This window comes from Marmota marmota, unplaced genomic scaffold (genome assembly GCF_001458135.2).
Source record: "Marmota marmota marmota unplaced genomic scaffold, marMar, whole genome shotgun sequence".
NCBI classification, from domain to species: Eukaryota; Metazoa; Chordata; class Mammalia; order Rodentia; family Sciuridae; genus Marmota; species Marmota marmota.
The window spans coordinates 78490-84687 of record NW_025999873.1 but is presented as its reverse complement, the minus strand read 5'-3'; the positions used below and the strand labels follow the sequence as shown (position 1 = coordinate 84687).

Here is a 6198-nt window from a genome sequence, read left to right as displayed (position 1 = left end):
GGTGGGCTGTGGCATTACCAAGAGCAGGTGCATGGGGCAGGGAGCACCAAGGCTTGGTGGGCTGGGACCCTGGGAGAAGCTGGAGTATGAGCCTTGCGCTACCAGTCAACCCCTCCCTTGCTGCCTCCATCCTTCTAGACTGGATTGGCAGGGACCAGCACCTACCGCAGAGGCCTCTTACGGAACCTGGAGTAGAGCAGTTTAGAAAGCAGGTCCCAAGCCAGCATAGGATCCAATCTAATCTCCCATCCCTAATGTGTACAGAGGCTCATAGGGGAACTGCTATTCCTAGATGTATTGAGAGTTGGGTGGTGGGTGTAAGAGAGTGAGGTAATAGTCCCAGTAAGTCCAGTAAACATAATTAATGAGTATGTCCCTTTGGATTATGTATTATCATAATTTGTTTTAGTATAAGCTGAATTAATCATTGTTTTAATGAGACTCTTCGATTATTGGTAAGTCGAATAGGTGGATCATTAGAATAGTGGGGAGTGAGATAATGAGGATAACAGTAGGTAATCCTGTTATTGTAGGGGTAATGAAGTAGGCAAATTTCATTCCTTTTTTTTCCTCAAGAGGTCTTATGTGCAATGAGTTTCATATCTTTTGGTGAGGGGTTAGAGTGGTGTGAATGGTCTGATATTTTAGGTTGAGATAAGATAAATAGGGTGAAAATTATTGAAAAAATGGTAATAAATCATGTTGATGTATCTAGTTGGGGCATTTCATTATGAGGAGATTTATTAAGCTTCTAATTTTTAACTTAAAAGGTTAATGCTGTAGTTATCTTCGTGATGAATTTATAATATTGATGAAGATCAGTTTTCAATGTGATTCAGTGGAACTAATTCAAGGACAATTGGCATGAAGCTGACATAAGACTCACAGACCTCTGAGCCTTGTCTGTAATATAAACCTGGTCATGTTGATGTTAGGAAGCTTGGGTAAGTCCACCTGGAATAGTATCTGTTTTTAGTCCGAGGGATGGGACTTCTCAAGAGTGAAGAACATCTTGGTGAAATTAACATGTGAACTGGTAATTCTATAGGTAAAACTACTCAATTCTCCAGGTTTTAAGTCAGGGGTGGGAACCATATAGGAGTCAAAATTTAAGTCTTCATAATCTGTATATTCATAGCTTCAATATCATTGGTGGCCTGTTGTTTTTTGTTAATTAAGGGTCATTAATTTCATCTATTATATAAAACATTTGCAATAAGGGAATATGGGGCAAGTGCATGGAGTACTGCATACATGGCATATGTTAAGGGCATCTGAGTGGCAGGTCACTCCTCTCGTGCTAGGGGTGTGAGTGGCAAGTGGCTAACCCCATAGGCACAGCCCTGGGCATGAGGCCATGTGTTGCAGTCCCTGGGCTTGGTCCACGACCCGCTCCTCGCCTCAAGGACAGTTAGCAGAAATTGCATTGGTGGCTGCCTGTAACCTGCTTAGCTGCTGCCTGAGTATATATACATGGTAACTGCACAATAAAATCAGACCTGCTTCCTGCTTGGTCTCCGGAGTTCTTGATTAGGGACTCTGGGGCCACACTCTCCTCTGCCCTGTTCCGTGGACCCCCTCGCTGGACGAGAGAGCTCATGCAAGGGAAGTGCAATTAGGATGAGGATAATAGTGGGTAGAATAGTTCCGATGGTCCCCACTTCTTGAGTACCCATGGTGCCTGTGTGAGTGAGTTTTGTGGTAAGTAGAGGTGAGATAATATAAAGAACTAAGGAGCTCATCAAGAATATGGTTATAAGTGTGTGGTCATGAGAGTTTAATAGTTCTTCTATAATAGGTGATGTAGCATCTTGAAATCCTAGTTCAAATGGGTATGCCATGAGGATATAAAGGATTCTGATCTATACATTAACGTTGACAAAGTTATGTAATATTTTTACTAATATCTTATAAAAGAAAGTCATAATGGTTGTGGGCTGGCTTGAAACTTAGTCATAGGAGATTGGATTCTTCCTTTTCTTGAATTATGTTTTAACATAGGTTGATTCTTCTTCCTTTTTAAAAAATTTTATTTATTTTTTCATGACAATCCTTATTACACATATAGAGCACTATTTTTCATATCTCTGTATAAACAGTATGTTCATGCCAACTTATGCCATTATACATATATTCTTTTTTTGCATTATAATTCTTAATACACATATATACTGCAATTTTTCATATCTCTGTTTGTATATAAGGTATGTTGGCCCCAAAGTCAAATCTTCATCATGTATTTTGTGTAAGAATGACCATCACATTCCACCATCCTTGTTAGTCCCCCTCCCCCACCCTTACCCTCCCATCCCTCTTCCCTTTCTAGAATTAATCTAATCTTCCCATGCTCTCCCTCCCTATCCCACTATGAGCCACCTCCCTTATATCAGAGAAAACATTCGGCATTTGTTTTTTGGGGATTGGCTAACATCCCATAGCATTATCTTCTCCTTTTACCTGCAAATGCCATGATTTTGTTCTGTTTTAGTGCTGCATAATATTCCACTGTGTATAAATGCCACATTTTTTATTATTTATTATTTTTCATTATTTATTATTTTTTATTATTTATTATTTTTATTATTTATTATTTTTATTATTTATTATTTTTATTATTTTAATATATTACTTAATTTTTTTTTTTATCCATTCATCCACCGAGGGACATCTAGGTTGGCTCCATAGTTTAGCTATTGTGAATTGTGCTGCTATAAATATTGATGTGGCTGTGTCTCTGTAGTATGCTGTTTTTAAGTCCTTTGGGTATAATTCGGGAAGAGGAATAGCTGGGTCAAATGGTGGTTTCATTCCCAGCTTTCCAAGGAATCTCCATACTGCTTTCCAAATTGGCTGCACCAATTTGCAGTCCCACAAGCAATGTATGAGTGCGCCTTTTCCCCACATCCTTTCCAACATTTGTTGTTGCTTTTCCTTGTAATAGCTGTCATTCTGACTGGAGTGAGATGATGTATGGTAAGGTGAGGGATCCATGTAGTCACTCCCGGTTAGTTGTTGTCAGTCTACAGTTAGGACTTCTCGTTTTGATGTGATGCCTCTCACATTATAACAATTATAATTATTACAGCTGTAAGAGAGAGAAATGAGCTTATCGAAGATACAGTATTTCATGTTGTATGTGTGTCTGTGTAGTCAGAGTATCATCATGGTAAGCCTGATCATCCTAGGAAATGTTGTGGGAAGAAAGTTAAATTCATTCTACAATATAACAGTGAAGTGAAATTTAGCTCATGTAGCATCTAGGGTATAACCAGAGAACAGAGGGAATCAATGAACATATCGTCCCATTATTGCAAACACAGCCACCATGGGTAGGACTTAGTGAAAATGAGCTACTACATAATATGTAGCATGTAATGCAATGTCTAGTGCTGAGTCAGCTAGAACAATTCCTGTGTGGCCTTCTACAGTAAATAGGCAAACAAAACCCAGGGCCCTTTAATATTGCCACTGTGAAAAGTTGCCAGTCAGCTGAAAACTCTGGTTGGAATAGCCATAATTATGGTTGCTGACGTGAAGTATGCTCAGGTGTCCACACCCATTCCTATGGTAAATACATGGTGTGCTCATATGATGAATCCTAAGAAGCGAATGGATTTTATAGCTCAAACTATTCCCATATATCCAAAAGAATAGAATTAGAATGTATACTTCCAGATGTCCAAAGAATCAAAATAGGTGTTGATAAAGCATAGGTTTCCCCTCTGGCAGGGTTGAAAAACGTCGTATTTAGGTTTGGATCTATGAGGAGTATGGACATTCCTGCTGCAGGAACTCGGAGGGATGGGAGGAGTAGCACGGCTGTAATTATTACTGCTCATACAAATAATGGAGTCTGGAATTGTGATACGGCAGGGGGTTTCATGTTCATAATGGTAGTAATAAAATTAATTGCCCCTAGGATGGATGAAACACCTGCCCAGTGGAGTGAGAAAATAATGAGATCTGCAGAGGCTTCTGCGTGTGCAAGCTTCCCAGCTAGTGGGGGATATACTGCTCAATCAGTTCCTGGGCCTGCTTCAACTATGGAGGAGGTGAGAAGGAGAAGAAATGATGGAGGTAGGAGTCAGAAGCTTATGTTATTTATTCAAGGAAATGTTATCAGGGCTACAATCATAAGGGGAACTAGTAAGTTTCTGAACCTACCAATCATAACAGGGATAAGTACAAAGAAAATTATTATGAACACATGTGCAATTACAGTTATATTATAAATTTGATCATCCCCTAGGGTTGACCTAGTTCAGCTTGAATCAATAGACTAAGTGCTGTTCCTCCTTATACCAGCTCAGGTGTCAAATAGGAGGTTAAGTGTTCCGATGTAAGGTTTATGAACATAGGTATGAGGTAAAATGGCTGCACATTCTGCTGCTGTTGCCGCTGCCCGGCCCTGCAGTTGTCTTCACTGGAGCTGCTGAAGTTCTGGGGTTGGGGGGGGGCAAATGAGAAGAGGAAGGAAGCGGCAGCCAGGAGGGCATAGCAGCTTAGGAGGAGGCCTGGTTCCTGGGAGTGTCGTTGAGGCGGAATGAGTCAGGGCCGACCAAGGTGGACAAACAGAAATTAGACAACCAAGGGCTCAAGAATTTCAAGAACAAAGGCCGTGACTTGGAGACTATGAGAAGACAGCGAAATGAAGTTGTTGATGAATTAAGGAAGAATAAAAGAGATGAACATTTCTTAAGGAGAAGAAATGTACCACATGAAGATATCTGTGAAGACTCTGATTTAGATGGTGATTGTAGAGTACAAAATACCTCTCTAGAAGCTATCGTTCAGAATGCTTCAAGTGATAACCAAGGAATTCAATTAAGTGCAGTACAAGCTGCTAGGAAGCTTTTGTCCAGTGATAGAAATCCACCAATTGATGACTTAATAAAATCTGGAATATTGCCTATTTTAGTCCATTGTCTTGAAAGAGATGACAATCCTTCTTTACAGTTTGAAGCTGCATGGGCTTTGACAAATATTGCATCTGGAACCTCTGAACAAACTCAAGCAGTGGTTCAGTCCAGTGCTGTGCCACATTTTCTGAGGCTTCTTCATTCACCTCATCAGAATGTCTGTGAGCAGGCAGTGTGGGCATTGGAAAATATCATAGGTGACGGTCCACAGTGTAGAGATTATGTCATAAGTCTTGGAGTTGTGAAACCTTTACTTTCAATCATAAGTGCATCTATTCCTATAATATTCTTAAGAAATGTTACTTGGGTTATGGTCAACTTAAGTCATCACAAAGACCCACCACCACCAATGGAAACCATTCAGGAGATTCTTCCAGCCCTTTGTGTTTTAATACATCACACAGATGTAAATATATTGATAGATACGGTCTGGGCCCTCTCTTACCTTACTGATGCTGGAAATGAACAGATACAGATGGTAATAGAGTCTGGAATAGTTCCTCACTTGGTTCCTCTACTCAGCCACCAGGAAGTTAAAGTTCAGACAGCTGCACTTAGAGCAGTGGGCAACACTGTTACTGGAACTGATGAACAAACACAAATAGTTTTGAACTGTGATGCCCTCTCACACTTCCCAGCACTCCTGACACATCCCAGAGAGAAAATTAATAAATAAGCAGTGTGGTTCCTCTCTAACATCACTGCAGGAAATCAACAGCAGGTACAGGCAGTAATTGATGCCAATCTTGTACCAATGATAATATACCTTTTGGATAAGGGGGATTTTGGCACTCAGAAAGAAGCTGCTTGGGCCATAAGTAACTTAACAATTAGTGGAAGGTAAGATCAAGTGGCCTACCTTATTCAACAAAATGTTATCCCACCTTTTTGCAACTTACTGACTGGAAAAGATGCATAGGTTGTGCAAGTAGTACTCGATGGATTAAGTAATATATTAAAAATGGCTGAAGATGAGGCAGAAACCATAGCCAAACTTAAAGAAGAATGTGGAGGACTGGAGAAAATTGAAAAACTTCAAAATCATGAAAATGAAGACACCTACAAATTGGCCTATGAGATCATTGATCAATTCTTCTCTTCAGATGATATTGATGAAGATCCTAGCCTTGTTCCAGAGGCAATTCAAGGTGGAACATTTGGTTTCAATTCATTAGCCAATGTACCAACAGAAGGGTTCCAGTTTTAGAAAGATATTGTGGAAGTTAGGTACAATGCAGCATATATATATATATATATATACTGTCTCTTATACACATCT

General features: G+C 39.8%; 1 pseudogene; it reads left to right on the top strand.

Moving 5' to 3' along the window:
- Window positions 1-4504: 4504 nt before the first annotated feature.
- LOC107160158 lies at window positions 4505-6174 on the top strand (annotated as a pseudogene).
- Window positions 6175-6198: the final 24 nt, after the last annotated feature.